Genomic DNA, 20,115 nt, shown 5'->3' with positions numbered 1-20,115 from the left:
TAGTGTCAACATGATCAGTATCACCATTGTTATCATTTGGCACCTACTCCTTGCTTTACCCTGCTAGTTCTTCAGAGTTTAGGTGACACATAACTTAATCCTCACTACCCTCTGAGATACAGTTTTTATTGAAGATGAGGGATCTGAGTTTGACAGCTGTTAGGTAATTTTCTGAAATAATTGTAACTAAAAAATGATACTGGCTTTCATTCTAGGTTTTCTGAAACTTAAGGGCATGACTGTAGTTCTGGAAATAATACTATACTGACACACTTGATCAGCATTGCTTATGTATTTGCCATAAAAATGAACAATAATATCTTTGGGCACAGAAATGTAACATTGTCACCTTTCAGAAATAGTGGCTCAGTTGAATCTAATATCTTATGTTGAAGAAAATGGAAGCCAGAAAGTGAAAGGATCTGTCCAAGGCCACTTAGAAGGCTATAGACTTGTACTTCATAACTTAAAGGCCATTATCTGATAAACTTAAAAAAAAAAACTACAGGAAGACACACACAAAATTTCAGGAAAGATAGATTTCTGAGCTATTAGTTTGCCCTTATCCATAGGAAATACAGTTTTTTTTTTTTTTTTTGGTGGTACTGGGGTTCCTGGAAGCCCTTCTACCTCTGGGCTACACCCCCAGACCTATTTTATACCTTTTTTTTATTTTTGGAAACCGGATCTCTTAAGCCAGCGTGGCTGTCTTCGAACCTGCACGATCCTCCTGTCTCCGCCTCCCAAGCGTGGGGATTACAAACGTGCGCCATCACGCCTGGCTTAGGGGATACATTTCTAAGACCCTCATTGAAATCTGAAACTGTGGGTAATGTTGCATTTTATATATACTTCTCTCCCAATACATACTTACCTAAGATAAAAATTTACAAACTAGAGAGGGTAAGAAATTAAAAACAATAACTAATAAGAAAATTGAACAGTTACAACAATATACTATAGTAAAGGTATATGAATGCTGTCTATCTCTCAAAATGTCTAATTATATTGAACTCACCCTTCTTTTGTAAAGATGAGGAGTGATAAGAGTGCTTGTGAGGTGTGATGAAGAGAGGGGAAGGGCACTGCCTTAGGCTACTAAACAGGTAACTTGAACAGGAGACTGCAGTACCCCAGTCACTGACCTGATAGCTGAGGAGGCTATGACGTGAGTAACTGTCATAGAGCCACACAGCATGGATGTGCTTGATAAAGGGCCTGTGTGCTTCCTGGGCTAGGTGGAGCAGGATGACACAGATGCCACCATGCTTTTCGGAACAGTGCACAACTTGCAATTTATGGATTGTTTATTTGTGGCATTTCCCATCTAATATTGTCAGACTGTGAGAAGCTGAGATCATGAGAGGGGAAAGGTAGATTTGGAAAGCCTCCTCTAAAAGCAATGAGAACATTTTCTGGCCCAATTCTGTCCTGGAATGTCATGTGATCTTGCTCTAGATCTCTCAAAATCTCAGGTTTTCTTTTCACCCTTGAGAAAAGAATGGGGGTTAAAATAAGTGATAGCCAGAGGCAGAGGCTAAAATGACAGACTTTGAGCCTGAACGTGGAGCTCAACTCCAGCAGTCATAGAAAATCTTTTTTCTTTGTGAAGTCCCCTGGTCTCTCCAATTCTTATTCATTCTATCTTAAAAAAAAATAAAGATAAGAATAGTCCCTACTTCAGGGTTGATGTGAGGATAAAAAAAGATTATCTAAATAAAATTTCTGGCTCATCATTTGTACTCAATGATAGTTATCTAAAGCCCGTTCAGGTTCTAACATAATGTGCTACAAATCAGGAAATACCGAATATCTGCTATGTCTCCAAGGTCACAACCAATACTAACTTTGAAACACATCTCATTTGTAGAAACTCTTCCTTTCGATCTGCCTGAATATTAGGGTTTTAAGACAGTGGTTTTTAGTTCATTGTTTGTACCATCACAGAGGGGAAGAGGAAGAGGGCACACAGACCATGCCAGCAATATGCTTTTAACAAAGTTTAATCCCTTGATCAAGCTTGCACTGGGTCTTTTCTCTTTTAGGATCTGTATTTGAAACCTTTCTATTTAAGCATTGTATCCAGAGTGATGGCTTCCATTTTTGTTCTGGGTCTCTTCTAGTTCACTCTCACTTTTTCAGGGTCAAATGCAAGCAGATATGCTCTTATCTTCCTGGCTGTTATCAGTAGGTGAGAGCCTCAATGCAGTGTCTTAACTGATGCCATCACAATAGCCTGCCCTTTGGATACACTTAACAGGACAGTATGGAAATACAAGTGTCCTCTCCTAGCCTTTCTAAATGATATAAACTATTGGGACCTGTTGATATATTTACCATAGCTAAGTACTGCATATAGCTTGTCCATAAATGTTAAAAAAATGATACCTTAGTCATTTCCAAATACATCTTAAATACACCAGTCCATATTTGAGTATTCTCAAATCTTTCTTAAGCCTTTAATTTTCTTTCAAAATATGCCTTGGCAAGCCGGGCGTGGTGGTGCACGTTTGTAATCCCAGCATTTAGGAGGCTGAGACTGGAGGATCATAGTTCGCAGACAGCCTCAGCTACTTAGTGAGGCTCTCTGCAATTCAGTAAGAAAAAATAAAAGAATAAAAGAATAAAAAAAAGAATAAAAAATGGGGCTGAGGGTGTAGCTCGGAGGTTGAATGTCCCTGGGATCCATCCCCAGACCTGCCATATATATGCATGCCTTGGCAATTCAGATATATTGGGAGCGTGGCAGGTGCACAAGGTCTCATGACCTGCTTGAATAAGGCATGCTTCTGAGCATTAGCAAAGTGATTAACATGTTCACAAAGCAATGCTAAGGGACAGAAAGCTGGCAATGTGACACTCTTCCCCCTGCCCCAACATATGAAGTGGCTTCTGCTTTGTGTGATAAAACATTCAATGTCTGGGTTGTTATAGCCACTTTTATAATGCTAGGTCCTTTCAAGTGGGGATAATAGATAGTGACTATGGTCCATTTGGAGGATAGTGGATGCAGTCATGGAACTGCCTCAATACCTCTTCAGAATTTCTTATAGAGAAATGAAAGTTTATCCAGAATATCCTGATGTGTCATCCTCATTAATCATCTTTTATTTTCTTCTGTGTTCCTCAGTCTGGTTACAAAGACATTCATAACATTAATTTTATTTATTGGCATTCACCTTGTCCCAGCTGCCCTGTGGGAAGATGTACTTAATGTCTTAATGTGTTCTGATGTTCCCCATACCCTAAGACAGAGCTTCTTAGGATGGGTTTGCAATGCTAGAGATGAAATATGGAATGTATCTGGGGCTGAGTTCTTGTCCCAAGTGACCTCATGAGCTAATGTCCTGTCTGTAGATGACGTTTTTTTGACTCAGGTGTTAAGCCAATAGGTAGCCATATAACTGTGTGAGAAAGAAAAAAAAAAAAACACATTTCACCTTTTAGGTCAAGGAACCTCTTTAGCTATTTCATTGAACATTAACCATTATAACAACTAGGTGTATTAAGGTTTCTAATTGTGGCAAAAATAGAAAATTTGTAGCTACTGCTACAAGTAGTATTAGTGCTATCATTATCACAATTGCTAACAGTGGGGATTATGGCAATCATTCTACCTTTCATTAAACTTTTCCTTAGTCATGGAGATGAAACTGTCTATGTCTTTACAGGAAACATCTAAGGGAAAATGCATGGTTGCTTTGTACCTATAATTACAGAGATTGGGGTTTTAGTAGCTACCCAGGGATTTACTGTAAGTAACCTGTCCAAATTTTGGAAGAGCAGAATGGAAGGACAGCTAAAACTACGTTTGAAGATAAATTGTTACCGGAAGCAGATAGCACCAAAGCTTTTATTTTGCAATTTATTCATTGTGAGTTTAGCACAAAAATTCCTCCTTCTGAAAAAGAATGCACAAGTGTTCTTGAAATATGCAGGATTCTTTTTTTATTTCTTAAATGCTTCTATTCCTTTGGATGTCAAATGCATCTAATTAGTATAAGTTGATGTGTGAATTTTACTCAGTTTCTTAAGACAAGATGGGAAAGTCTTTTTTGCATGAAATTTAAAGTGTAAATTTTAAAGCATAGCTAGGGAATAAACCATCATATATCTTAATTAAACTAAGAAGTTTATTTGTGGAATGACACAATATTGAGGTTGTTTTTTTTAGTGCAACTATTTATGTGATGTAATGGGAAGTAGTTTTGAATACCATTTAAGACATCTGAATGCTGGTGTAAATTCTGTTAACTATTTCTGTAATTTTAGGAAGTTATTTAATATTCATAAATTGGATTTAAATTTATATGCAAAATGATATATTTTTATTAAATTATCTTTATTTCTTCCTGAAAGATTTGCAAATGCAGCTGTGCATGATGGCACACTCCTGTAATACCTTGGGGAACTGAGACAAGAGGACCACAGGTTGGAAGACGGCCTCAGGTAGGTAGGGAGACTCTCAGAAACTAAGTGAGATCTTGTCTCAGAAGAAAAAAAATAGGATTGGGGGGTGTAGCTAGGATGTAGAATGCCCCTGGGTTCAATCCCCAGTATCACACAAACAAAAATATTGCAAATGCATAATATTATATGTATATAATATCATTGAATCAATTTTTTATTCTTAACATCACAATACTGAGGAGATAGAAAGGAAATAGGCAGATAGGGAAAAGGCCTTGGTAGAAAAAAGTTAATTTCCTGAGTTTCCTGAGGGGCTACAAATGCCTGAAATTCCAAAGGCTCAGGAGATAAGAAGGCCAGAGCTTCACAAAGCCATCCTGAGTTTCCTAATCAACAAACCCACCAAGCAAGTCTGGCATTCCTGAAAGGAGACCCTTCAAAGGACTTGCAAATGTCCTACGCAAATTCTCCTTGGAGTCCCAAAGTCACCACAACCAAGAAAGGTTTCCCAGGAATTGACAAAGCCTTAGTCCCCCCTAGCAGACCGGTTACCCTCTCTGGGAACCCCTCCCCTTTTGGGGAGCTGTTCTCTCTCTCTCGCAGGTCTTGTTGGCCCTGAGAGAAGGCAGAGTGCATCTGAGGGCATGTGGCTCGGGTGACTCTCGAGTAGTGACCTGAAGGCCTCTGTTGGACATCATGGCTGGCCAGGCCCCTAGGGATGACCTGTACCTCTTTTCTGGCAGATCGCGTGGACTCTGGGAGAAAGTAGTTTGCAACTGATGGGCACTTGGCTTGGGCGACACTCGGGTAGTGACCCTGAAGGCAGCTACTGGACCCCGGAGTTCCGACAGCCCCTATGGGGTGTTCGGCCACTTTTCTCTATTCCCTTCTGGCAGATCGCGTGGACTCCGGAAGAAAGCAGCCTGCACCTGAAGGCAATTCGGCTTGGGCTACTCCCAAGTATTGTCCTGAAGGCAGCTGCTGGACCCAGAGTTCCAGCCCCTTTGGGGGTGTTCAGCCACCCTTGCCCCATTCCCTGATGCTTCCAATAAACCTTTTACTCCCCTTCTTGAGGTCTGCGGGTGTCATTCTTCGCTCTCCGTAGACAAGAACTCGCCGGGGTTTTCTCGCAAGAAACCCCCGTTTCAATACCACAAATAACAGAAAATTGTTCAGTGAATTTAGATTCTAATCAAGAATGTTGAACTTTCAATATGATTATAGATTCAGACATTCATGGGGATTTGGAGAAAAAGTCAGTTCTTGATTAGTAGCTTTCTAATATTTTTAAAACTTTCTGGTAGACTTTTTAAAATCCTGGATCATTTAACTAAATTCTGAAACAAAGATACCCTTCAGCTCACTAAATCTAGAAGTAATGTTCTCTCCTAAAAATTCTATTCCAACTTCATTTATGACATTTTTTTTTCTTTTTTTACTTTTCGCTTTAGTACCCCTCCACACCCAAGTAACTCACAAAATATGTCGGATAGTATGCAGCAGTGCTGAAAGATGAGGACCATCTCTCACAGGAAAAAAGTCGAATGTTTTGCAAATTCTATTCAGAAGGAAAAGAAAGTACAGGGGAAAAAAAACAACCTTAGCAATTGTGGTGATACCTTAGGGGTGAACATGACAGCTGTTTTAACAGCTGGAAAGCCACGTCTCCTGACAGCTCAGCAAAAGTGCTGTAGACTGCTGAACATATCAGAAAGAAAGTGTGCATGAGCAAACTGTCTCAGAACTTCTACAAGACAAATTGATCTAACAGCTTTGCTCCTCTGAATAGTTTAGAGTCATAAGCTGTCAGCAGGTTAGATCTAAGGCCTGGGAATGTTTCCAACTTGCCATTATTCTAAAATCCCTCTTGGGGTCTCAGATTAGGAGTGCTTTAAGGGAAATGAAAGCTCCTACTTGATAATTAGCATTACTATTTTGAAAAAAAAGATAATTGGATTTAATGAAATCTGAAATACTACATGGGCAAGGGGAAGTAAAATGCTCTTGGAGGGTTTTTGTTTTATTTTTTTTAGAGAAAATTATAGACTAGAAAGAAGGAATGTAGCACATACTTAACCACTCAGAAGAGATAAAAGTAATATAATCTTGTTACATTTTCATCCCTGGGGTGTGATATATTTTCATCAAATGTCTTAATTTAGCTTCTTGGACCTATTCCCTCCCTCCCTTCTTTTCTTCCTGCCTGCCTTCCTCCCTTCTCTCTATATTCTTAGGAACACCAGTGTATTACTAATCGACTGTATGTTAAGCCTAGGTTAGTGCTGAAATCGATGATACCCACTCTCATGGAACCTAATGAGGAGAAAGTGTTTAGTCAAGAAATTCCAGGCAAAAGGAATGATACCTGTGAATATTCTTAAGTAAAAAGAACTTGATGATCCAGGAGAAGGAAGAACAGCATGCCAGCATGTGCAGGAAAGAGCAAGCCAAGAATCTGTAAGTCACATGAACCTTAGACTTTATCCTAAATATAGCCAGAAGTATTGGAAGCTTTAAATAGGAGAGAAAGAGAGATGCGATTAGATTTTCATTTCTCACAGATCATCTCGAGACCAAATAGAGATTTGGGAGTGTGTTCATAGGACACAGTGACGACGTTGCTTTAGGATATAAGTTGGAAAAATATTACTGTGGCCAAGAAGGGAAAGGACACTGGTAACATGACCAGCTACGGGCATGGAGGAAGATTGAGAGAGTGGAATGTTTAGGACCTGGCTGTCTATTGGGGCCATTAGGCATAAAGAAAAATCTAAATTGTTAAATTTCTTTGAGCTGCAAAAATGTTAAAGCAATACTTTTACTGAAAGTTGATATAAATGGCTTATAGATAGTACTAACTTATTTGACATCTTTTTTCGTAGGTATATATATATATATATATATATATATATATATGTGTGTGTGTGTGTGTGTGTGTGTGTGTGTGTGTGTATACAAATGCACATGCATATATAATTACTTATGTATCTATTGAGTTTAAATATTTTATATAAAACAATATCTTATAAGTAAACAAATACATATATTAATTCAATTATGTAACTTATTCAAACTTCATGAAAAACTAAAGATAAGTAAATATTTAAATACACATATACATGAAAAAATTATAATTAATGACTTATACCATTTCAAATTTGAATAAAACCTGTTGGATTCAATATATTGATAAAATAATTACCTGTTTTTGATGTGTGTGTGGTACTGGAGATTGAACGCAGGGGCATTCTACCTCCAAGCTACATCCCCAGCCCTATTTTACTTTTTATTTTGAAACAGGGTTTTACTAAGTTGCAGAGTACCTCTCAAAATTGCTGAGTCTGACAGTGAATCTGTGATGCTTCTGTCTCATCCTCCCAAGTTCTGATATTATAACCATGTACCACCACACCTAGCTTAAAATAATTATCTTTAAAACACATATATTAATATTAACTGCCTCTTGTTTCTCTATTATGAAGATTGACAAATTATGGCCCATGGGCCAAATTCAGTTCCAGGCTTTCTTTTGTGAAAAATTTTTATTAGAATACAAATATTTTTCCTCTTCTTACATATTATCTGTGGCTGTTTTTGAACCTTAATATCAATGTTGAATATTTGAGATGAAGAATGTATGTCTCACTGAGATAAAATTCTATCTGGCCTTTTACGTGAAATGTTTGTCAGTTACTCCTTTTTTTATATAATCAATCTTATCTCACAATATTCACTTTATTTAAATGCTTTTTCTGTTTTTTTCTTGCTGTATAGAAAGCTAATCACATTATACAATTGTATATTTTCTCTTTACCACTGAGAAATAATTACTACAAAATAAAGGAATATTACATTAGCTAGATCAAATTTTAAAAATATAGTTCCCTTCAAATATTCAATGTAGACAATTTGTATAGAATTTGGTGTTACTTTTGTATGTCAAATTCTGTGCACATCCATCCATCTCATACTTAAAGATTTTTAAGAATGTTTTAATGGCAAATTAAAATGCTAAACTAATTGTAAAACTGATAGACTGAGCTGAGTGAATATTTGTAAGCATTCTGCATTTGTAACAGTGAGTAGAACACAAGATACCTGAAGTACTGGATTATATATTTTCCTCTATTAATAGCTGCTAAAGTATTTCTGAGGTTACCTAGATATCACAACAGCAAAAGAGAAGGGCTTTAATAATTATCCCGAAGGTTTCTCCTCTTGATTACTTGTTATAAAACTAATATCCAATACGGAATCAATTTGAGTGGATTCCTACAAAAATAAAGTTTAAGTTTGAACTAACTTTTCAGCAAATGTTTTTCACGAAGCATGAAATTATTGCAGTGCTGAGAATCACCAGTTGAAATTATATTCTTGTCAAAATGTGTCTCATTAGTCATTACTCATGGCAACTGGTTCTTTTTCCTTTGCACAACTGGAGCTATTTTCAGTGAGAGGATGGTACTTCTGTTCCCCAACTGCTATTGGAAACTGGTTTTGTGAAAAGTCTGAGAAATTCCTTATGGAATGTGTTAAGCATGCCCTTGAACCTGACAGCAGAGATAGACACATTCTCATTGCCAGTAAGTGTTATGACAGCATCATTAAAATGCTCTGGCAGCATGAATCCTGTAGACTACACTCTATGTATCAAAGACCTTGTCAATAACTAAGAGACAGTTGTCTTCACAAAAAAAGAGAAGGTCTGAATGTTTGCTGTATCTATAACTTTCTTGCTGTTTCCTTTAATCTCTTTGGTTACCTAAACTAAAATGCCTTATTTTTTGTTTTTAACTTTGAAACTGAATATATATATATATATATTGTTTCATAATTATTTATAATCATTGCCTAAATATTGTTATACATAATTATTTCATATATAATGAATTATGTATATGTTTTATACATGTACATATAATTTTTACATGAGATATAGATAAATCAAGACAAAGATTTGGATGCTAATATTCTTAGTGAAAAACATAAAGAAATAGGTGTAATACTTTCCATGTATTCTTCAAGAGGGGGCAGGGAAGTTCCATCCATGATTTGAGAGGGTTAATTGTCTTCTATCAGAGTTTTTACTATGTTTTTATTAAAACTGATGAGACATTATTCCACAACTTATCAAAAGTCGTAATTGAACAAAAGGATGGCCTCCATATATTACTTTATTTTTAAATCAATAGGCATGGAATATAAGCCAGTCCCAGAGTTGCAAAAGTGAAACAGACCTGGCCTCTAAATTATTAACAATGGGTCAGGTGAAAGAGAGTGGCATAAATAGACCAAAACCTTATGTGCAAAAGCTTAAGGGTTACAAGACAGCACAATGGATTTTACCATGTCATGAATGAATCTCAGTCTTTCAGTAGGGGCTTACAAAATCTAGTGTCATTGAGCCTCTCCCTCCCTTCTGGCATGATAGCACTTTTCTTTGCTTCTGGGTATAATAAACTACTTTCCATCTCCTGACCTTTGCATTATTGGTTCCCTAAACATACCAAGATCTTTCCAGGCTGTTGGCAAAACAATTTCAGGTTCTCAAAATTCAGATCTCTGCTAAAACATTACTTCATAAGTAAGCTCCATCTCTACTCTGAATTAACTTCCACTTCATTATTGTGTTATCTCGCCTTTTATATTTACTTCATCCCATCATTTTATTTGGGTATTTAATTAATTTGTCGTTTATTTAGATATTAATTAATTTACTTATCTTTCTTTCCCATTAGCAGAGAGTTTGTCTCGTTGACATGCCACATTCTCAGGGTCTAGCACAATGCCTTGTTCATGCAATAAATATAATAAGTACTCTTTAATGCATATTCCAAAAGTCTAGTGGATAAAATTCAGTGATAATTCAGAATAATTAATTAGAAAGCAAATTATGTAGAATATAAAAACCTTCTTAATAAATACTGAACTTTATCTTAAGGGCAATAGTGAGTTACAAATGTCTTTAAGTGGCCTTCATAGACTATCCTTTCCTCTCTTCTTCAACATTTAAGTATTTATACATTTTTTGTAATTTCATAATATATTCATTTTGTTGAGTCTTCAATGAATTTCTATTTAAGCATTTTCTATTGCTTAATTCTCTTAAATGTGTATACTCTGGAACTACAGAGTAAAGTTAATGTTATTTTCTTTGTTTTGCATAGTGTCCTCTCTAGCGTCGTTGCTCAGTAAATGTTTATGAAATGATGATTTGACACAACAGAAAATTTGGATATGTTATTCTCTAGGAGTTGGGTGGATGGAAAGATTACAGTTTTTGACTAAGCTGTCTTGGATAATAGATGTTGGAACCTTTGTATTGTCATGGCCTTTTTGTAATCCTTTTCACAGTACTGAATTGGTAAGAACTCATGGCACATGTTCATTGCTAAGTAAGTCAAGGTTTTGTAGTGAATGAAAATAGCACTTTCCAAACTGCACACATAGATAGACCTAATAAAAATAAATATTCCATGTTCTTTATTATTTTTCACCAAGAATCCTGCCAATTCACCAACACAGGCCACTATCTTCAAGGTCTTTGGGTAAGGATAGAGCTAGTTCACCATAATGTCCTGCTAGGATTTTGATCTCTGCATTTCCCATCTCTCTACTTCAGAAGATAAAGCCCTTCCTATTTCTACAGGTTTCTGTGATTTTGCATGCTGCAATAGCAGAAAACAAATCTTCCCAGTGAGTGGGTCAGAGTTGCTCAGTTTTGTGCAGATGGTCTCATATACGGCAGCAACTGGGGATTTCAAGGTTCCATGCTCCTTTGTCTAAGTTTGTGGTTTCTATCACATTGTAACACAAAGGGCAAACTTTATCTCTGATTGTTTATGGTGAATATATATATTCAGAAAGACTTCAATAAGGGAAATCAAATGGATATGGGTTAAATTTTAACCATCAAAAAACACATTATAAATATATTTACATATGTTTCAGTTCTTTTTTTTTTCAGTACTGGGGGTTGAACCCAGGGGCATTCTGCCTTCAAGCTACACACCAGCTCTATTTTTTATTATTTATTTTGAAACATGGTCTCACTAAATTGTGAAGGCCCTCATTAAGTCAAGACTGGCCCGAAACCTATGAACTTCCCATCTCAGCCTCCCAAATACTGGAATTACAAGTGTGTACCAATATACTTTTGTTTATGTTCTTCTTTTCTGATTAACACTTAAAAATCCACTGAATTATTTATTTTTCATAGGTCTATGTTATTTAAATGGAATATCATTCAAAAGATTTATATATTTCCTTTTAGCAGAAGTCCATCCAATGAGTAATTATATTCAGCTATCAAAAGAATGTAATTTTTAAAAATAATTCCTCCCCACACCCCTATAGTTGGAAGGCATAATAATTTAAGGAGTGAAGCTAATTTTATTTTCTTTTTTTGTTTTATAGACTGCATTTACTACTTTCAGCCCCAGGGTAATTACAGTCATACAAACCTTAAAAATAATTTCAGCATGACTTTTAAGGACAAATTTTACCCACTTTCATTACAGAAACTGAACAGTATTCCTTCCTCCTTAAATTGGTCTTAGGGAGAAAAACATGTTTCTATGGTGAGTTTTGTGACATAATTTGCAAAACGCTGGCATTTTGGACTCAGGGAACAATTATTTCTTGTCCTTAATTATGTTAAAGTCATCTTTAAGAAACTATTCTCAGATTCATGATGATTAGAATAGTGGAATAGCTTACTTTCTTTTTATTCTGAAGATGTTAAGTCATTAAAATCTCTTTTCTCCTGAATAAACAATTTCTAGTGTTAAAAGATGAAAAATAATCAACTGTATTTTAAAAAAATAAGTCATTGAATGCCTCTGGTCACAATACATCCGGCCTTGACAGTGAGGGTGATGCAAAGATAAAAGGGAAGGTGACTATGTCATCCAAGAGATTAGTATCAGGTTTGAAAATAGCAAAATATAAATAACTCTGAAAAAAATGTCCAAGCTAATTAGCGCTTCATCTAGGAGCATGCACAACTCTATATTCTATTATGAGTCAACAAGTAAAACTACCTAGATAAAATTGTGGTATTGGTCACATATAGAATTCTAAAAGGCAAACAAATTCCTTTCCTTTATCAAAGTCTCCTAAGAAAACTACAGACAGGTTCTTTGGAAAATGGAGCTTCACTGCTTGCTCAGGAAAAAAAAAAATAGCAAATGTAGTTCAAATACCTGCCTGCAAATCTGGGCATCATGAGAGATTTTTGGTTCCTGAAACTTTGGAACTCAGTGGCCACAGAAACGTGATACTCTATACTTTCTCTTCCCTTTATACCATTGAGGGTAGAGTCAACTTGACAGTCTTTATACCTTCTCTTCCTTCAAAAGGGTAGGCAGAATCTACTGTAGAGTCTCAGATAATATCCTGAAAGCATTGAGCATAGAGTGAATTTTCTCCTTGACCTTCAGAAGTTTAGTACTCAAAGGACTGTGTAATGAACGACACGGGGAGAAAAACATAAAAGATGCCTATTTGTGTGAATTAAGTCATTTCATGGTCAGTGGTAATTATGTGGCAAATTTTATTCTCACCCATAATTAACAAGGATTTCAAAGTTTGCAAATTGGATCTCTAGTCAGAAAATTAAGCAAAGTTACCAAAAGCTAAAATGTACTGTGAAACATTTTAAAGGACCATTACCTTAATAAAATGGCTTGTTCTAAACTTTCTTTTCTGAACTTAGTTTTCTATATAGGAATACTAACTTTCAAAAGAGACAGTCATATTCATACAAATTAAAGACAAGAAATGGTGTAAAACACAACTTTTAGTCAAGCTCTGAGATAATTGGTTCAGGAGAAGGATAGAGTTATTGATGATTTCTAAAATACCAGGAAATTCATCAGTAATGCTCATGAATTACAAGTGGAGGAAATTATCTTGAGCTAGAAATATCTGAATCCAGGCTCAAACTGTGACTCCCTGATTTTAAAGCCAATACTTTTAATTACTGCACTCTATTTTTTTTCCTCATTAAACTAGTGATTATGCTACATAAAAAGGAACACAAAAAGATTATTATGCATTTGATACCATAAATGGAATCAAAGATCATAAAATAGCATACATATTTCTGTAAAAAAATGATCAGAATAAAATAGCTCAGAGGTAAAATACCCCTGGGTTAAATTCCCAATAAAACATACACACACCACACACACACACACACACACACACACACACACCACACACACCACACACACACACACACACACACACACGGCATCCTATGTGTTAATTACAAATGTCATTTGTGATTGTTTGGACATTGCCTCTTTCAGGATGCACCGAGTTCATCTCTCTTTCCCTTTTCCTCTCCTCTCCTTCTCCTTCTTTCCTGTCTTTCTTAAAATCATTGTTTATTAATCAAGACTATTGTAGTTGTATCACTGAAAGGATTGTTGTTCTTATTAAAATGCATAAAAGGCACAAAATTGCCTCCCTAAGATTATGTTGCTAGAAACAATTAGCACGTGATCTAGGTGTTAAATCGATAATGTTTTAGTTGTGTTCTAAACGAATATGATACTACGCTTCTTCTAGTGATAAATTCCTCATACTGCCTGAAACTGAGCACTTCTCCTGCTTGTCTTTTTCTGTTTACTATTTATAAAGCTTCTCATATTTTCTGTTTACAAGCTGTTCATTTAGTGAGCTGACTGGGTTGTATACTGAGCTAGAGACCTTCATCCTCCTGGTTATTTCCAAAGGCTTTAAAGAAAAATGCGCAGTCAAAAGCAGCCATGCAGGAAGGGATCAGTGTGTCTGGAGTGCATGAGCTACCCACCAAGAACTTTTTCTATCTTTCATTCTTTTTCTGCCTTCCTCTCCCTGGGAAGACTGTTCACTCTAGCTAAGAGGGATGTTGAAAGGTGATTTAATGAAAAGGTTTAGCACAAATCTTTCCTTTGGTAGGATTAGTTGCACTTGTAACATTGGCAGAAAAGTCACCCTGAAATAGCAATGCTATTGTAGAAGGGCACCAAAGAAGAAAAGCTCAAATTTTCAACTGAGTACCTAATAGTCCTTCAGTTCTAAATCCTGCTTAGAAGAATTTTCATTATAAGCAAATAATTTTAGCAAGTGTTTTAAGGTAGGAATTGGTATTGAATGCCAGTAACAAGCTTAATAACTGAGATGCTTGATAACTCAAGCCATCTTTTTATTTGTTTAATTTGGGTGGCTCTGCTAAGTACCATTCTCAGAAATGAACACAGTAATTACAGCCAATGTTCAATATTAAAGGTGTTACGGTTTGAGCTGTTATGGTTTGGAGAACTGCCCCGGGTACCTCAGCTAGGCTCCCAGAGATTATTCCCATAACCACGGGTCCTTGTCCTGGACTTAGGATAGATACACACTTGTCAGGTTTGAGCTGTTATGGTTTGGAGAACTGCCCCGGGTACCTCAGCTAGGCTCCCAGAGATTATTCCCATAACCACGGGTCATTGTCCTGGACTTAGGATAGATACGCACTTGTCAGGACTCTTGCTGAAGATTTAAATGAGTTTATTATTACAAAGATAAAAATACAGGTTGTAACTGTTATGGCACCATTAGAAAGAGGGAAAGAGCTTAGAGTAGAGCACTATGACACAGAGTGACATAGTGGGATGACCTGAAACAAGTCACCGAAGATTCCTGGACACAGAGTTTCTTAATAACCAGTCTTCGGAGCCAACTAGATCTCCATGCCAGGTTATTTGATAAGTAGTTGACCTTCTCTGTCTACCGCCCAGAGCCCTTTGCCTTTTGTTACACTCCAAAATGTGTTAAGTTGCTTACCTGGAATCTGGGATTTCCCCAAATCCTTGAGGAAGTCTGTCTCTCTTTAGAAATATAAAAAGGCCCCAGGCTTCTATTCTCTCCCTTTTCACTCTTGGTTCCTGGAGATCTGCAGCCCTTTCCTGGAAGCTCCTGACTTTTTTTTTTTTTTTCTTTCTTACTTTTTTTTTACTACCAAAGATATATTTTAAAAATTGAAAATATTTCCCAATACTGGTACTTTAATACATATTGAAGCCTCTTCCCAATACTGGTGCAAAAGGGAGACAATGAATTGGGATATGTATGTATATACCAGTTTGGGGCTAGAACTTCTATGAATTAGCAATAGTTTAATGAAAGTTTTTAAACTCTGAAGATACATTACAAAGATTTTGGAGATCAGCTTGTTTTTTTAGCATTAGGTAAAAATTCAGCATATAAGCTCATATTTACAAGTTGTATGAAATTCTTATTCTGTGATTTTGCTTTGTTTGGCTGAGGAATATAAAAACCTATTCTTAGGCCAGGAGTGGTGGCGCACGCTTGTAATCCCCACGCTTGGGAGTCAGAGATAGGAAGGATCAAGCAGGTTCGAAGCCAGCCACGCTGGCTTAAGAGACCCTGTTTCCAAATAAAAATATAAAATAGGTCTGGGAGTGTAGCCTGACAAAGGGTTTCCAGGAACCCCAGTACCACCAAAAAATAAAAAAAATAAAAATAAAAACCTATTCTTGATGTCAAATTCTTAATTTATTATAAATATTTCATAAAAGATGAATCTGATCATTCCATTTTCAGGTTTCTATTATATTAAATATATTTTAAATGATTAAAATAGCAGAAAAATATTTTTAAAGTCCCAATATTAGAAAACAAATTCTTTGTTTTCTACAAATTTTTGTCAGAATTAAAAAAATAAAAACAGAAATTAAGAATAGGAAACTTATTTGCCAGGTGCCAAGAATAAAAACTTACCTGACATAAAAGGGCATGATAATCTCTCCAAATGATTCCCTCAGAAAAAAAATCATTTGCTTTAAAATATCTTGATTTTTTTTTTTTTTTGAGGTTTAACTCTAGTGAGGGCCAGGGATGCTCAGAAACCTGGGTCAGGAGGCTATGCCATTGAGGAACCCTTTGATCTGAAAAAGGAAAGAAAGGGGCCTAAATTTGCCTCTCCGCTAAGTCTTTGGGTAAGAAGTTTATATGACCAACATGCTATTTTCCTTTTTACTCTGAGTTTCTGGACATTCTTTGGCAAATGGATTTTTATTGCTAATTTGATAGTAAAAGAAGTTCTCTGAGCATTAAGGGTAAGTTGCTTTAACACTGGATATTTCTCCTTTTGTAGAAGCTTCCTGATATTTATGCTGATTATTTTCATTGTGCAGTGATATAGCTCTCATTTTATTTTCTTATAAAATAGTGGAACTCACACATGCTTTAAAACACAAAAATACAATACTCAGTTGACAAGAACACTAAGAAAGCCTTGAAAAGCTAGACAACATGAGTTTTATCAAGATTCTTTGTTCTTTTTCAAAAACACCATCAGTTATTTAATCTTTGAAGAATTTATTGTGGTTAATTGTTAAACATTTCTCTTTTATCATTGCAAACAATTATTAGAAGAACATTGACTTTTAAATCATACATACACACAAACACACCATAAAACAAATATATGTATTTTTGTTATGGTCTACATTCATCTTAATTTGCTTTTTACAATAGATATAATAATCCACATGGTCTTTTTTACTCATTTTGTCATTGAACATAAAGTGTTCAATGATTCTAGACTTTTTAGGTGATCAGCATATGGGCATTCTTAATTATTCTAAAAAAGGTTTATTAAATTTGAAAGAAGTGGCCAGCTTGACATGCATCATGTGTTTCATTTTAGTCTCATTATCTAAACTATTAGATTCCAAGGGAAAAATTTTGAATACCTATTTATTATCTAATTGTTAAAGAAGCCTGATAAATTTAAGTTGCTGGCTCACTGAAAATATAAGATAAATTGAGAACTAACAGAATGATTGATTCATCTCCTTCAGGGGGTAAAGCATAAATGTGTCAAATCCAGTTATAGAGAATTGATGTTTTATGTAACTCCTTTTGAAGTTGAAATTAAATTTCCTTAAAAGGTTATATTAAAGATGAGATGGGATGGAACCATGAACCAACATACCATTACTCTAATAAATCTGGGGGGAAACACATTTTGAATTTTTTTCTTAAATGTGGTATTAAATTGATTTATTCAGTCCTAAGCAGTAATTATGGAATGTGCTTATGTAGAATCCCTCTGCTTCTATTGATCCTTATGTCTTCTGATGAAAAGCTCATAATTTATTACATTCTTGAGGTTTAGAATTATTAAAATTATTTATGATACATGGTCCTAGATGCTGGTGACTAAGGTAGTTGGAGTGATAATTTTACAATTGAGCACACTGGTTATTTTTCTGAGCCAGACAAGCAGCAGATGGATCCTGGTAGTTCCTGTGTGCTTGCTTACTCTCTCTCACACACAAACACACACACACACACACACACACACACACACACACACACACATACACACACACAAACACACATTTCTTGTGGGATTTTAAAGAGACATGATCATACCTGGAAACCAATGGATCTGTGAATATATCAAACTTTTATTATCCAGTTTACTTCTTGGGTGCTAAATTGATTAAGAAGGATTTAATCTTTCTATATCTGTTAATTTATATTAGCAAAATACCTTAAACTCCAAATCCTGTGAAAATATAATTCTATTGATACCTGGTCCTATGTGCCCCAGAGAGGCAAATCTATAAGCAGTATAGTTAAAGAAGTCATTGCGGTGTTTCAGCACTTGCCTAGTTAACTCAGTGTTTTCAACGGACCTGCACTGTGGTATTATGTCAGTCCATTATCTGCCAGGGACCACCAGGAGCCAAAAGTTCTGAAGCAAGAAGGCAAGAGGGATTTCCTCAAGCTCGAGCTTGGTCTCTCCATGCGGGTCTCGGAGGACAACCCTTTGTGCCCCAAGAACAAAGCTTATATCCTCCAAGAAAGACTGCCCAACCCACCTTTGCATTGATTGGATATTTTAACACATAAGTCTGCTGCCTCCCCCCCCCCCCCATTGGCTTACTTTTCTCACCTTGGGAAGCTTATCTCAGGAATGGTCAGGATGGGTGGGGGTCTCTAACTCCAGGCAGAGAGACCTTGCCTGGGATACCTGCGAATTCCAGACCCGGATAGACACTGCACCGATTGGCTGTTGGTAGGGGAACAGCAGATTAGTGCAGTTGGCAGCTTCTTTCCAGGTAAGAGGGCAAAGGTTACAGGGGAACAGGAACTTAATTTTGGACAGAAACTTAGGCCTACTCTACTTAAGCTTTAACTGAAGCCTGTCATGGCGTCACTTTGGTCCTTCGTGGACTTAAATCTAGACTATTGCTCCTCACTTTAGAGTTAATATTGCATTTCCACGTCACTCTCAAATCTGTTCCTCTTTCCTTGCTTTCTATTTATATTGATGGGACCCAAGTCTGACCAGTTACATAGCACTAAACCACGGAAACTGCTTTGACACTTTCTGCTCTCTCACCTCTTCTATGTAGTTAGTAACAATATCCCACCAGGTCTGACCCATAAGTATGTCTCATCTGCTCATTGCTGTCAATTCCCTTGGGCATCTCCATTTCAGAACTCAATTACATCTCATTTGGGCAAATGCTATCTTCCCTTAAATTATCTCTCCACTTCAAGACTCTTCTTCAGCCAATCCTTCCTGCTGCCAAACCAATCTTCCGAAAGCACAGCTCTGATTATGTCATTGTCTAGCTCAAAAACTTTTAATGGTTCTCCTTTGGCTCATAAATTAAATTTCCATTCTTCCACTTGGCAACCATGATTCTGGTTAATTTAAATATACCAACGTTTCTTGTGTACTTTACCAACCACTAATCTATTACTCGATCATGCCTAAAACATCATAGTTTATGTACTGAGATTTCATACTATGATTATTTCAATTTAGGGATTTTTATATCTCTTTAATAAATAAGATTAATAAAAATAACATCTACAAGCTAAACATGGTGGCATACACCTGTAATTCTAGTATTCAGGAGCCTGAGACTGGAGGATTGCAGGTTTGAGGCCAGCATTGGCAACTTAGAGAGGCCTTCTGCACCTTACTGAGAAACTATTTCAAATTTTAAAAATAAAATAGGACTGGGTGTGTAGCTCAGAGAATTCCCCTAGGTTCAATACCTAGTAAAACACCAACCAATTTAACATCTACAGAAACAACATTTATTATAATTATACTATCACTATTCAAATTAGAAAGCATATAGAATTGGGAAAATAATTGTTTTAAAAATGAACCAGTTTGTCTTTGTAAAACACTAACAATTCTGCACTTATTTTTTCTTTTACCAAAAATGTTTGAGTAGCTTCCACCTTGGTGCAGAAACCAAAGAACCATATTATGTAGGAAACAAACACTGTGCTTTGACCCCAACTGGCATTCTTCTATCTGTTGAAACTTTTTTGAGGAAAAGAAATGTGACTCCTCATTCCATGAATTGCCAATGCCCCGTTCACTCGAGAAAACCTCAGACATTTCCTCAGCACAGCTCATACTACTTGTGCAGCTGTTGAATGAGAACTCAATCACATTATTCCTAAAAGTGTTTTACTACAAATGAGCCTCTTGTCTTTTGATGTGGAATAAACATGGGTTAAAATTTGGACTTCTCACTGGGCTGAAATTGAGAAACATGAACTGAGTAAACAAGCTGGGCATGATGTCATGCACCTGGAGGGTAACAAGTTCAAAACCAGCTTCGGCAACCTAGGGAGACCCTATTTCAAAACAAATAAACATAAAAT

The sequence above is a fragment of the Muscardinus avellanarius genome (assembly GCF_963383645.1).
Source record: "Muscardinus avellanarius genome assembly, chromosome: 4".
In the NCBI taxonomy this organism is placed as follows: domain Eukaryota; kingdom Metazoa; phylum Chordata; class Mammalia; order Rodentia; family Gliridae; genus Muscardinus; species Muscardinus avellanarius.
Note: the sequence above shows the minus strand (reverse complement) of the source record.